This window comes from Lissotriton vulgaris, chromosome 1_1 (genome assembly GCF_964263255.1).
Source record: "Lissotriton vulgaris chromosome 1_1, aLisVul1.2, whole genome shotgun sequence".
Taxonomy (NCBI): Eukaryota; Metazoa; Chordata; class Amphibia; order Caudata; family Salamandridae; genus Lissotriton; species Lissotriton vulgaris.
Window position 1 is genome coordinate 273408002 of NC_141685.1, and position 14726 is coordinate 273422727.

Below are 14726 nucleotides of genomic sequence, written 5' to 3' on the forward strand. Positions count from 1 at the left end.
TGAAAAAACACAAAGTGGGAAGAAAAATCAGTTAAAAAAAGGAAAAGCAGGAGAGAAAGGGAACTCTTGCAATGGGCACTCAATTGAATTGGGGGGAAAAGATAGTAGTACAAGAACAATAGGGTACAAACTGATGATACTGACCAAATCTGTAGAAGAAGGGACAACGAGGTAATAGATGCCATGGAACAAACAGTGGCTGATATCTTTCAAACTACCCTGGCCTCAATCCAGACACATATAAACGATTCCATGGACATTAAGCTTAGGGCTATGGACACTGAGATTGCCCGATTAAATGACTCAGTTCACCTCATAAACAAGAATATACTAAGGGCAAAGGAATAATTGCAGAAAGGGAAACATTGATTGTCGATTTGAAAGCCCTTACAAGGGTTAATATGGCTAGTGAACGGGCGGAAAGAATCCCACACCAAAAAGATGCAGGATGCTTAGACAGAGCTCAAGCAAGGGAAAGAGAAGAACTTGCAGGAGTATGTGAAGGTAGGAAGAGGGCCCCTGTTAATTATCATAATTATGCTAGCACTATACCCAATCTAGAACCCCACACCAATAGGGATGCGATATATAGCCGGAATGGGACAGATCTGATCCTCAATCCAGACATTTTGAATTTGCCCCCTGCTACCTGCCCATATGTTATAGTTTTAGCTGGGGTCCCGGTATTAAGGAGAGACCAAAAAGAATCCTGGCAAAACCTAAGGAACAAAGCAATCGACTGGCTATCCAAACATAAAAAATTTAATCTAAACAAAGCTAATGAAATTTTGATGGTACGCAGGGTAGGTTGGGTGGGGAGCATCAGAAAGATATACAGGGAGATTGTATTGTCGTAAACTTCCGACACCCCCACGTAGTCCGCTCCCTTTTGCGGGCTCATGAAGCTACTCTAACTTGGAAAACAAACATATACGCTTTACCACTAGGATACTTTTATAAACCTTTACAACAGGGAGTGAAAAAATTACTAAATAAACTTACAGTCCCAGAAACTCCTAACAGATTCCAGGAATTATCCCTGCTTGAAGAAGTAGATTGACTACAAGGGTTAGGTGTACCCACAATCAATGCTAGGGATGTATTGATGATAGGCAAAGAACTACCTGGGGCCTTAGTTGAGGTGGAGGGAGGGGATGTTTTTAGTTGTGTATATGAACATGAATCCTTATTATTGAATGGTACTGATCAAAATAATATCGAAGACCCTATTAGAGTCCCAAGTATCAGAGAACGAGCAGATTTGAAAATCATCTCGTGGAATATAGCGGGATTAAAAAGGAAAACCAGGGACCCAGAGTGGAATAGTTTCATTGAAACAAGCGACATCTGTACACTGCAGGAAACCTGGTCAACTAAGACCTTAAATAAAGTGGCCTATAAACGTTTTTATACATCAGCTGTCCCGTCAATAAGAGGAAGACCCTCTGGTGGCCTAGTAATCTGGGTAAGGGTCAACCTCAATATTAGTACAACACAATTAGCCATGGACTCCCCTGATATCCTAGGCATCAAAATAGTGACAAAGGAAAATAAGGTTATGCACATTTATAATGTGTATAATCGACCGGGGCCAGGGTCAAAGGAGTCAAAAATAATTGAGCAGCTGAACTCCATTTTAAACTTATTAGATCCAGGTACAGACATAGTAATCTGTGGAGATCTCAACTGTAATTTTGAACCCATTAATGGTCTCGGAAAGATTTTAGAAGTGGAAGATCAGGCTAACGAAATTCCTGCTCTATCTAGTACTAAATGGGTTCCATGCACCGCCCTAGCCTTTCAAATACTGAGATTAACAGTGACCCACGGCTTAAGGGCATGTAATGGCCGCCTACCCTCAGATGTGGGAAAGCATCCCACTTTTTGCAGAGGCTCCACTCAAAGCAAAATAGATTATATAATGTTATCCGTCGACCTATGGCAATATGCCGTTGACTTCTCAATCAATCCTAGGGTGGAGAGTGACCATCGCCCGCTTGTACTTGTTCTGGATGGCGGGTTGATGCTCAGTCCAATGGTTAATAGAAGCAAGACAAGTAACCAAATCGATAATGTCATAGTGAGCAACAATCGCCGCTCAGTTAAATGGGCCCACATGTTGGAGCATGGCGAGAAGTTGGCACACATCTATAATACTCTGGTGGATACATTTGGTCCATACATTTCTGACAACGAGGATAGGGATACATTTCTAGAACTACACAAAAGCTATTTCGAGGCAATTGTCCCAATGATATCACGGAAAGTTAAAAAAGGGAAAGAAGGTGGAAGCCTTAAATCGTTGGGAAGACCCTGGTATAATAAAGATTGTCGTAGTGCCAAAACCGAACTAGTACACGCAATCAAGCACAATGATGAATTGATAGTTAGGGAAGCCAGGTCCAAATACAAGAAAGCATTAGAGGTCGCCAAATCAATGTGGGATGAAGAAGCATGGACAGGAATGCTAGAAGCAGCGAAAAACAGGGACCATAGGACTTTCTGGAATATTTTTGCCAATGGAAACAGAAAAGAAAAGGGTTCCAGGGAAGTTTATTTAGATGAAACAACTTGGATAGATCATTTTAGTACATTGTACTCAGCCCTGGATTTAGGTAGTTCTGAAAATGATAGTTTACCATCAGGTTTGAGTGAAGGTAATTTAGAATGTAGCTTGCAAGAAACTACTATGGCTATTAACTCAGTTAAAGCTAGCAAAGCCCCTGGACTAGACATGATCCGGGAGATCTATATAAACACGATACTTGTGTTTGGAGCCCCTAAATCAACTACCTATGTAACTCTGTAGCTGCCAGATTAGAAATACCAGAAACATGGAGGGGTGCAGAAATCACTTGTATTTTTAAAAAGGGCGAAAGGAGCAATTCTGCGAACTACCGCCCGATAAGTTTAATTGATGGATGTATGACGTTACAACGCATACTATTACAACGCATGGTTTTACAACGCATTTTTTACAACACAAATACTTTTACAACGCATGTTTTTACAACAAATACTATTACAACGCGAGATAGTGTTAATAATAGTAAAGTGCTATTACAATGAAATCATTTACAACGCATACCTTTACAACGCAATAATAAAATAATTTTTTTTTTTGTAAAACAAAACCTGGCACGGGATGCAGGGAAACTAGGGGTTTTGGGTGGGGAAGTGTCTTAAAATGTTGAGAAAAACTGAACGTTAATTTAAAGAAATGCAACGATTTTATTAAAATTAATACTCAAGTTTTAACATTTATACCCGAGTATTAAAAATGAATACTAATGTAATCATAACTGTTGAAAATCTTACACAGGCAACGAAAATAAAAATACAATAAACTTAAAATATATTAGTATGAAAGAAAATAATTATTCGTAAACAGAAACATTATACATACACATAGTCGCCATTTTAAACTGTGTAGTTCCTAAATATGTCCTACAACTCTTTCCTTGATTATAATACCACAACACTACTTTCAAAATGGATGCCAAAATGAAACAAAAAAGTGAAAACAACATCTCTTTACACGAAGTTTTACATTATAACTTTCCACAGTAATAATTTGTATTTAAACAAATAATACCAGCGCTGTGTTTCTTAAAAATAACAATGACACTGACAAAAACTTATAAATACGAGCCAGACACCATTTTTAAAACGGTTAATTCTCAACTCCCAGAGTGACCAGACGCCAAAAGCTGACCCTCTGACCTCTTCATCAAGATAAGATCAGATTCGATTTCAGGAGCATTCTATTTCGTAATACAAGTGAGTTACTAAAATTAATGTTAGAAATGTTTTTTAGAAACAATTAAAACGCTGCCCCTAATAAGTTTGTTTTTCCTATTTAAAGAAAATAATATAGCACCAAGATATTACTATAATTATGGATACATATATCCATTGTTGGACAGGCCTCGTGGAAGGCCCGCTCCCTCCCCGCATGACGGGGTCCGGACCCCTGCTCTCCCTGTATCCCCAACAAGAACCATCCCGGCAACCCGCTGGAGCAACCCACAACCCGTCCCCAACGGAACTCCAGCCCCTGAACACCCCAGTATCGGCTGGCCCGGGCCCCCGTCAGCACCTCGGCCCCGGCCCAGCCGACATCTTTGGACACAACATTACAAGGCCGCAAGGCCTCGGCTCGACCCCAACCCTGGGCCTGGCCAGGCCCCGACATCGAGGCACCACCATCCACCTAGGGGGTGAAGAGACCACTTGGCAGGTCAATGAGGGAAGGAGTGTCAATGGCTCCCCTCCGCCAGGTGTCGATCGCCCCCGGCCTCCCCGGGCGCTGGCTCCACCCCCCTGCTGGGTGTCTGGACTCCCTCATCCCAGACCTCCCGACCTCCAAGTGCGAGGGTCCGGACATCAAAGGAGACCAGACCTATAACTGGGCCAGCTCCAGAGCAGGAAGGCAGTTGTATCTTGGAGTCGAGAGACACCGTGAGGAACTCATCCTTGAAGGCCTGCTGGCGCTGCCGCGGCCCTTTCTTGCGAACCATCTCCTAAGCCTGCTGGCGCTGCCGCGGCCCTCGTCAACGTGACCCATCGTCCTGGCCTGCTGGCGCTGCCGCGGCCTTCCTCGTCGTGCACCATCTTCGTAGCCTGCTGGCGCTGCCGCGGCCCTCCTTGTTGAGAATCTTCGTCCTAGCCTGCTGGCGCTGCCGCGGCCCTCCTTGCTGTGAACCATCATCCTAGCCTGGATGGCACTGCCGCGGCCCTCCTTGGTGAGAACCATCGTCCTAGCCTGCTGGCGCTGCCGCGGCTCATCTTTGCGAACCCCCAAGCTCGAGGATTGTGAGCTTCCCTCTGACCGCACCTGTACCGGACCGGTACTAAGACTGTCCCGCTACCCCTTTCCCCTACAGAGACTAGAATTGGCAGGATCCTCGTATCCTGGTTACCCTGTACCGTTATCACCTTGCCTCAAGATTCGTATATAAAGTGTATTGAACTCATCCTTGTGTGGTGTCCATCTGTGGGGGGGGAAGTTACTTGTCTGTACGATCGCTGGAGACGGCCCTCACCGGAGGCCTCTCCCCCTGTACTCGGCCGACCCTCCGGGTCCCCGTCTAACATTGGTGGCCAGCGGCGCGATCCGAGCCGACGCATAATCGTACAGAGAGTAACTCACCCCACGACACACAACCACCATGACAACAAAAGAGAGCGGAACAACGGAAAAATTCCAGATGGACAAACTAGAAGAATACAGCCACAGAGAACTAAAACAATTCTGCATAGAACTGGGCATTGCTACCACAGGACTGAGCACGAAAGAGGACTTCAAACACGCCCTGGAATCTTGGGCGGAGACGGGTACGGCCGTACCCCAAAACCAAAGACTCGAGACAACCGAAACAAGCACCGCGCCGTCAGAAGAAAGAAGACCGGGTCTCTCACCAGAGGAGGCCCGAGAACGAGAGAAGAGCAGGCTCCACGAATTGGAACTGGCTCGACTTCGCTTAGATGGAGAACTCAAATTGGCGGAACAAAAAATAACTTTGGAACACTTACGGCTCCGAGAGGAGCGAGAAGAGAAACAAAGGCAGAGAGAGTTAGAAGAGAAAAAGCTAGCCTACGAGCGCAGCTTAAAGGAACTAGAGATTCGGAGGCAGAACAAAGATCTCGGGGTCCCCGGGCACCCGAGCCCCCCTGTCACTACGGACCCCAAGGTCCACATCCCCAAGGATGTCGTCAGAGAATATTACCGGAACGATGATATCCAGCAATGGTTCAAAGCCTACGAGGTAGCCATGACCTCCCACCGGATTCCCCGGAGCGACTGGGGTGCCGGGTTATGGGGGAGGTTTGTCAACGAAGGGCGAGACACCCTGCTGCAACTCCCAGACCATCAGATGACATCCTACGACCACATGAAAGCCGCCCTCCTCACCCGATACGGACTCACGCCCGAGATGTACCGCCAGAGGTTCCGCGATTGCAAACGGATCCCGGGTACGACTTGGGTGGAGTACGTGAACTACTTTAGCCGAGCCTTCGAGGGGTGGATCAAGGGCAGCAAGGTGACCACTTACGAGCAACTCTTTGACCTTATTGTATGGGAGCACCTTTCTAACAACTGCTTCGTCGAGCTCAGGCAGCACCTCCTTGACAGTAAACTGACTGAACCTCGGCAGCTCGCCGCCGAGGCTGACCGATGGGAAAGCACCCGAGTTACCCGAAACGGGCCCAGCGACCAGAACAGAGCCGCCCAAGGGCTCCATCGCCCTCGAGGGGGAGGAGGAGGCCAGGGTCGGGGCAGAGACACTGTCCCGGTGGCTCCCGCCAGCAACACCCCGCCCCCGGCCGGCAGAGGGAGCCTCCCGATGCGACCAGGTTTCCGCGCCAACGTTACCTGCCACCGATGCCAGCGACCCGGCCACTACGCCAATGATCCCAACTGCCCAAAGAACCAGAGCCCTATGCCCCGCCAGGTCGCTGCCGCCGCCCTGGGAGAAGAGCAAACCCAAGAAGACACTGAAGAGTACGAGCCAGACCAGCCCGAGTGGGAACCAGCCGCCATGTCCCTGGTCTGCCTAGGGGAAAGAGACCTGATCCCGCGGGCACCCCTTCCCGCCAACACGCAGAAGTACAGCCAGTGGGTCAACATTAATGGGCACCGGGCTGAAGCCCTCCGCGACACCGGGGCCAGTGTGACCGCAGTCCGCTGCCATCTGGTGACCCCGGACAAGATCTTGCCAAATATCCTTTGCTCCGTACGGTCGGCCGACAACTCAGAAAGCTTATGTCGGATGGCCTGCGTCCCCTTCGAGTGGGGAGGAGTATCCGGAATGCTGAAAGTGACTGTCCGCGATGATGCACCCGTGGACTGCCTCCTGGGGAACGATCTCGAAAGTTCTCCATGGGCAGCCGTCGAGAGAAGAGAGCACCTGGGGATGCTGGGCCTCCCCGAATGGGTCTGCGTAACGACCCGGTCCATGGCCGCCCGCGCCATCTCCAGTTCCGAAGAACCCGAATGGCCAGAGCCTCCTCCCCCGATCGTCCAAGAGAGAGCCCCTCTAGAAACCCGTTCTCCGGAACAAAACGAAGAAGGACTCAATCGGCTCCGGGACCTTCCCGAACTGGCCCAGTGGCGCCAAGAGGGTGGCCCCACCCAGGAACAATTCCGACAAGAGCAGAGAACCTGTCCCTCCCTCGAGGGACTCCGGCAGCAAGCCCTCGCCCAGAGCGCAGGAGACACCTCGGGGGCCCATTGGATTTATTGGGACAATGACCTGCTCTACAGTGAGCAAAGGATTGCTGAGCTGGGGGCCAGCCGGGTGCTGGTGGTCCCCCTCCGCTTCAGAGACTTCCTCTTAAACCTAGCACACGATGTGCTCCTTGCCGGACACCTGGGGCAAGACAAAACGTACAGCCGCCTGGTGGCACACTTCTACTGGCCCAAAATGCGGAATGATGTATCCGACCACTGCCGGGCCTGTCCAACCTGCCAGGCCAGCGGGAAGAGCGGCTGAAAGACCAAAGCACCCTTGCAGCCTTTTCCCATCGTCACCACCCCGTTTGAACGGGTGGGAATAGACATTGTGGGGCCCCTGGACCCCCAAACAGCACAAGGGCACCGGTTCATCCTAGTCCTGGTGGACCACGCCACCCGCTGGCAGGCCGAGCCCTGATGGGAATCTTCTCTCGGGTGGGCTTCCCCCGGGAAGTCGTCAGCGACAGGGGCACGAACTTTATCTCTAAATACATGAAGTCTCTCTGGCAACAGTGCGGGGTCACCTACAAATTCACGACCCCCTATCACCCGCAAGGAAATGGACTGGTCGAGCGGTTTAACCGCACCCTCAAGGGAATGATCATGGGCCTAGAAGAACCCCAACGTCGCCAATGGGATGTGCTGCTCTCGTGCCTCCTGTTCGCCTACCGAGAAGTCCCCCAGAAATCCCTGGGTTTCAGCCCATTCGAACTCCTGTATGGACACCCCGTCCGGGGTCCCCTCAGCCTGGTCAAAGAAGGGTGGGAGGTGGCCCCCCAGAAGACTCCTCCGGATGTATACAAGTATCTCCTGATCCTCCGCAACCAGGCCCGGCGATTCAGGGAACTCGCCAAGGCCAACCTTGAAGCCAGTCAGGAGGACATGAAGAGATGGTATGATCAGCATGCCTCCTCCATCGAGTTAGAGCCGGGACAACAAGTCTGGGTGATGTCCCCGGTTGAACCCTGCGCCCTACAGGACAAATGGACAGGGCCCTTCAAGGTGATAGAACGCAAGAGTCCCGTCACCTACCTGATCGACATGGAGTCTCCCCGGAACCCCCTGCGGGTCCTACACGCCAACAGACTCAAACCCCACTTCGTACGCTCCGAACTCAGCCTCCTGATGGCTACCGATAGTGGGACAGAGGAAGACTCCGAGCCCCTTCCTGAGCTGCTGAGGACACTCGAGCAGGACGGCTCAGTGGAAGTGGTCAGACTCTCCGCTGCCTTATCCCCCGAGCAACGCCAAGACTGTCGAGATCTCCTGCTACAATTCGCAGACCTGTTTTTCCTCATCCCCGGGGTCACCCCCTGGTGCCTTCACGACGTGGACACCGGGGATAGCCCCCCTATTCGACACAGGGCGTATCGAGTGCCGGATCGAGTGCGCGCCTGCATCCAGAACGAAGTCTCCAAAATGCTGGCTCTAGGAGTGATCGAGCCATCTGACAGCCCCTGGGCCAGCCCAGTCGTTCTGGTCCCCAAGGCTGCCGCCCCGGGCGTTGCCCCCGAGCTCCGGTTCTGTGTGGACTAGCGGGGCCTGAACGCCGTTACCAGAACTGACGCTCACCCCATCCCCCGGGCGGATGAGCTGATTGACCGCATGGGGGCCGCCCGCTACCTGAGCATCTTCGATCTAACAGCGGGCTACTGGCCGATTTGCCTCACCCCTGGGGCTCAAGAACGATCCGCCTTCTCTACCCCGGATGGCCACTACCACTTCAAGGTGATGCCATTCGGGATGAAAAACGCCCCAGCTACCTTCCAGAGACTCGTGAACCAGGTATTGGTGGGCCTCGAAGAATTCAGCGCCGCCTATCTGGACGACATTGCTGTATACAGTCGACACTGGGCAGACCACCTCCACCACCTTCGGGAGGTCCTGCACGCCCTCCGGTAGGCCGGACTCACCATCAAAGCCAGTAAAGGCCAGATTGGCCAAGGGTCCGTGACCTACCTGGGACACCAAGTGGGGAGCGGTCTGGTGGCCCCCCTCCAGCTCAAGATCGCTGCCATCCAGTCCTGGCAACCCCCTGTCACCCAAACCGAGGTCCGAGCCTTCCTGGGGCTCACCGGATACTACCGGCGGTTTGTAAAGGACTATGGCAGCATTGTGGGGCCCCTCACAGAACTCACATCCAAGAAGAACCCCAAAACAGTCAACTGGACTCCGGACTGTCAAGCGGCCTTTGAGAAATTGAAGGCCGCCATGTGCACTGCCCCCGTGCTCCAGGCCCCCGACTACAGCCGGGAGTTCATAGTACAGATGGACGCCTCAGATCATGGCATTGGGGCCGTCCTCTCTCAACTCAACACCGAGGGAGTCGATCAGCCAGTGGCCTTCATCAGCCGACGCCTGCTGGCCCGAGAACAGCGCTGGAGCACCATCGAGCGCGAGGCCTTCGCCGTGGTATGGGCCCTCAAGAAGCTCCGGCCCTATCTCTTCGGTACCCACTTCCGGGTGCAAACAGATCACCGACCCCTGCAGTGGCTGATGCAGATGCGGGGAGAGAACCCAAAACTGTTGCGATGGTCCATCTCCCTGCAAGGGATGGATTTCACTGTGGAGCTTCGTCCAGGCCAGGAGCACGCCAACACAGACGGCCTGTCACGCTTCTTCCGCCTCGGCGAGGAGAGTACCCAAGAGGATGGGTGACTCTCCCTGCCTTCAGCTGGGGGGGACGCATGTTGGACAGGCCTCGTGGAAGGCCCGCTCCCTCCCCGCATGACGGGGTCCGGACCCCTGCTCTCCCTGTATCCCCGACAAGAACCATCCCGGCAACCGCTGGAGCAACCCACAACCCGTCCCCAACGGAACTCCAGCCCCCGAACACCCCAGTATCCGCTGGCCCGGGCCCCCGTCAGCACCTCGGCCCGGCCCAGCCGCCATCTTTGGACACAACATTACAAGGCCGCGTGGCCTCGGCTCGACCCCAACCCTGGGCCTGGCCAGGCCCGACATCGAGGCACCACCATCCACCTAGGGGGTGAAGAGACCACTTGGCAGGTCAATGAGGGAAGGAGTGTCAACGGCTCCCCTCCGCCAGGTGTCGATCGCCCCCGGCCTCCCCAGGCGCTGGCTCCACCCCCCTGCTGGGTGTCTGGACTCCCTCATCCCAGACCTCCCGACCTCCAAGTGCGAGGGTCCGGACATCAAAGGAGACCAGACCTATAACTGGGGCAGCTCCAGAGCAGGAAGGCAGTTGTATCTTGGAGTCGAGAGACACCGTGAGGAACTCATCCTTGAAGGCCTGCTGGCGCTGCCGCGGCCCTTTCTTGCGAACCATCTCCTAAGCCTGCTGGCGCTGCCGCGGCCCTCGTCAACGTGACCCATCGTCCTGGCCTGCTGGCGCTGCCGCGGCCTTCCTCGTCGTGCACCATCTTCGTAGCCTGCTGGCGCTGCCGCGGCCCTCCTTGTTGAGAATCTTCGTCCTAGCCTGCTGGCGCTGCCGCGGCCCTCCTTGCTGTGAACCATCATCCTAGCCTGGATGGCACTGCCGCGGCCCTCCTTGGTGAGAACCATCGTCCTAGCCTGCTGGCGCTGCCGCGGCTCATCTTTGCGAACCCCCAAGCTCGAGGATTGTGAGCTTCCCTCTGACCGCACCTGTACCGGACCGGTACTAAGACTGTCCCGCTACCCCTTTCCCCTACAGAGACTAGAATTGGCAGGATCCTCGTATCCTGGTTACCCTGTACCGTTATCACCTTGCCTCAAGATTCGTATATAAAGTGTATTGAACTCATCCTTGTGTGGTGTCCATCTGTGGGGGGGGAAGTTACTTGTCTGTACGATCGCTGGAGACGGCCCTCACCGGAGGCCTCTCCCCCTGTACTCGGCCGACCCTCCGGGTCCCCGTCTAACATTGGTGGCCAGCGGCGCGATCCGAGCCGACGCATAATCGTACAGAGAGTAACTCACCCCACGACACACAACCACCATGACAACAAAAGAGAGCGGAACAACGGAAAAATTCCAGATGGACAAACTAGAAGAATACAGCCACAGAGAACTAAAACAATTCTGCATAGAACTGGGCATTGCTACCACAGGACTGAGCACGAAAGAGGACTTCAAACACGCCCTGGAATCTTGGGCGGAGACGGGTACGGCCGTACCCCAAAACCAAAGACTCGAGACAACCGAAACAAGCACCGCGCCGTCAGAAGAAAGAAGACCGGGTCTCTCACCAGAGGAGGCCCGAGAACGAGAGAAGAGCAGGCTCCACGAATTGGAACTGGCTCGACTTCGCTTAGATGGAGAACTCAAATTGGCGGAACAAAAAATAACTTTGGAACACTTACGGCTCCGAGAGGAGCGAGAAGAGAAACAAAGGCAGAGAGAGTTAGAAGAGAAAAAGCTAGCCTACGAGCACGAGCGCAGCTTAAAGGAACTAGAGATTCGGAGGCAGAACAAAGATCTCGGGGTCCCCGGGCACCCGAGCCCCCTGTCACTACGGACCCCAAGGTCCACATCCCCAAGGATGTCGTCAGAGAATATTACCGGAACGATGATATCCAGCAATGGTTCAAAGCCTACGAGGTAGCCATGACCCCCCACCGGATTCCCCGGAGCGACTGGGGTGCCGGGTTATGGGGGAGGTTTGTCAACGAAGGGCGAGACGCCCTGCTGCAACTCCCAGACCATCAGATGACATCCTACGACCACATGAAAGCCGCCCTCCTCACCCGATACGGACTCACGCCCGAGATGTACCGCCAGAGGTTCCGCGATTGCAAACGGATCCCGGGTACGACTTGGGTGGAGTACGTGAACTACTTTAGCCGAGCCTTCGAGGGGTGGATCAAGGGCAGCAAGGTGACCACTTACGAGCAACTCTTTGACCTTATTGTATGGGAGCACCTTTCTAACAACTGCTTCGTCGAGCTCAGGCAGCACCTCCTTGACAGTAAACTGACTGAACCTCGGCAGCTCGCCGCCGAGGCTGACCGATGGGAAAGCACCCGAGTTACCCGAAACGGGCCCAGCGACCAGAACAGAGCCGCCCGAGGGCTCCATCGCCCTCGAGGGGGAGGAGGAGGCCAGGGTCGGGGCAGAGACACTGTCCCGGTGGCTCCCGCCAGCAACACCCCGCCCCCGGCCGGCAGAGGGAGCCTCCCGATGCGACCAGGTTTCCGCGCCAACGTTACCTGCCACCGATGCCAGCGACCCGGCCACTACGCAAATGATCCCAACTGCCCAAAGAACCAGAGCCCTATGCCCCGCCAGGTCGCTGCCGCCGCCCTGGGAGAAGAGCAAACCCAAGAAGACACTGAAGAGTACGAGCCAGACCAGCCCGAGTGGGAACCAGCCGCCATGTCCCTGGTCTGCCTAGGGGAAAGAGACCTGATCCCGCGGGCACCCCTTCCCGCCAACACGCAGAAGTACAGCCAGTGGGTCAACATTAATGGGCACCGGGCTGAAGCCCTCCGCGACACCGGGGCCAGTGTGACCGCAGTCCGCTGCCATCTGGTGACCCCGGACAAGATCTTGCCAAATATCCTTTGCTCCGTACGGTCGGCTGACAACTCAGAAAGCTTATGTCGGATGGCCTGCGTCCCCTTCGAGTGGGGAGGAGTATCCGGAATGCTGAAAGTGACTGTCCGCGATGATGCACCCGTGGACTGCCTCCTGGGGAACGATCTCGAAAGTTCTCCATGGGCAGCCGTCGAGAGAAGAGAGCACCTGGGGATGCTGGGCCTCCCCGAATGGGTCTGCGTAACGACCCGGTCCATGGCCGCCTGCGCCATCTCCAGTTCCGAAGAACCCGAATGGCCAGAGCCTCCTCCCCCGATCGTCCAAGAGAGAGCCCCTCTAGAAACCCGTTCTCCGGAACAAAACGAAGAAGGACTCAATCGGCTCCGGGACCTTCCCGAACTGGCCCAGTGGCGCCAAGAGGGTGGCCCCACCCAGGAACAATTCCGACAAGAGCAGAGAACCTGTCCCTCCCTCGAGGGACTCCGGCAGCAAGCCCTCGCCCAGAGCGCAGGAGACACCTCGGGGGCCCATTGGATTTATTGGGACAATGACCTGCTCTACAGTGAGCAAAGGATTGCTGAGCTGGGGGCCAGCCGGGTGCTGGTGGTCCCCCTCCGCTTCAGAGACTTCCTCTTAAACCTAGCACACGATGTGCCCCTTGCCGGACACCTGGGGCAAGACAAAACGTACAGCCGCCTGGTGACACACTTCTACTGGCCCAAAATGCGGAATGATGTATCCGACCACTGCCGGGCCTGTCCAACCTGCCAGGCCAGCGGGAAGAGCGGCTGAAAGACCAAAGCACCCTTGCAGCCTTTTCCCATCGTCACCACCCCGTTTGAACGGGTGGGAATAGACATTGTGGGGCCCCTGGACCCCCAAACAGCACAAGGGCACCGGTTCATCCTAGTCCTGGTGGACCACGCCACCCGCTGGCAAGCCGAGCCCTGATGGGAATCTTCTCTCGGGTGGGCTTCCCCCGGGAAGTCGTCAGCGACAGGGGCACGAACTTTATCTCTAAATACATGAAGTCTCTCTGGCAACAGTGCGGGGTCACCTACAAATTCACGACCCCCTATCACCCGCAAGGAAATGGACTGGTCGAGCGGTTTAACCGCACCCTCAAGGGAATGATCATGGGCCTAGAAGAACCCCAACGTCGCCAATGGGATGTGCTGCTCTCGTGCCTCCTGTTCGCCTACCGAGAAGTCCCCCAGAAATCCCTGGGTTTCAGCCCACTCGAACTCCTGTATGGACACCCCGTCCGGGGTCCCCTCAGCCTGGTCAAAGAAGGGTGGGAGGTGGCCCCCCAGAAGACTCCTCCGGATGTATACAAGTATCTCCTGATCCTCCGCAACCAGGCCCGGCGATTCAGGGAACTCGCCAAGGCCAACCTTGAAGCCAGTCAGGAGGACATGAAGAGATGGTATGATCAGCATGCCTCCTCCATCGAGTTAGAGCCGGGACAACAAGTCTGGGTGATGTCCCCGGTTGAACCCTGCGCCCTACAGGACAAATGGACAGGGCCCTTCAAGGTGATAGAACGCAAGAGTCCCGTCACCTACCTGATCGACATGGAGTCTCCCCGGAACCCCCTGCGGGTCCTACACGCCAACAGACTCAAACCCCACTTCGTACGCTCCGAACTCAGCCTCCTGATGGCTACCGATAGTGGGACAGAGGAAGACTCCGAGCCCCTTCCTGAGCTGCTGAGGACACTCGAGCAGGACGGCTCAGTGGAAGTGGTCAGACTCTCCGCTGCCTTATCCCCCGAGCAACGCCAAGACTGTCGAGATCTCCTGCTACAATTCGCAGACCTGTTTTCCCTCATCCCCGGGGTCACCCCCTGGTGCCTTCACGACGTGGACACCGGGGATAGCCCCCCTATTCGACACAGGGCGTATCGAGTGCCGGATCGAGTGCGCGCCTGCATCCAGAACGAAGTCTCCAAAATGCTGGCTCTAGGAGTGATCGAGCCATCTGACAGCCCCTGGGCCAGCCCAGTCGTTCT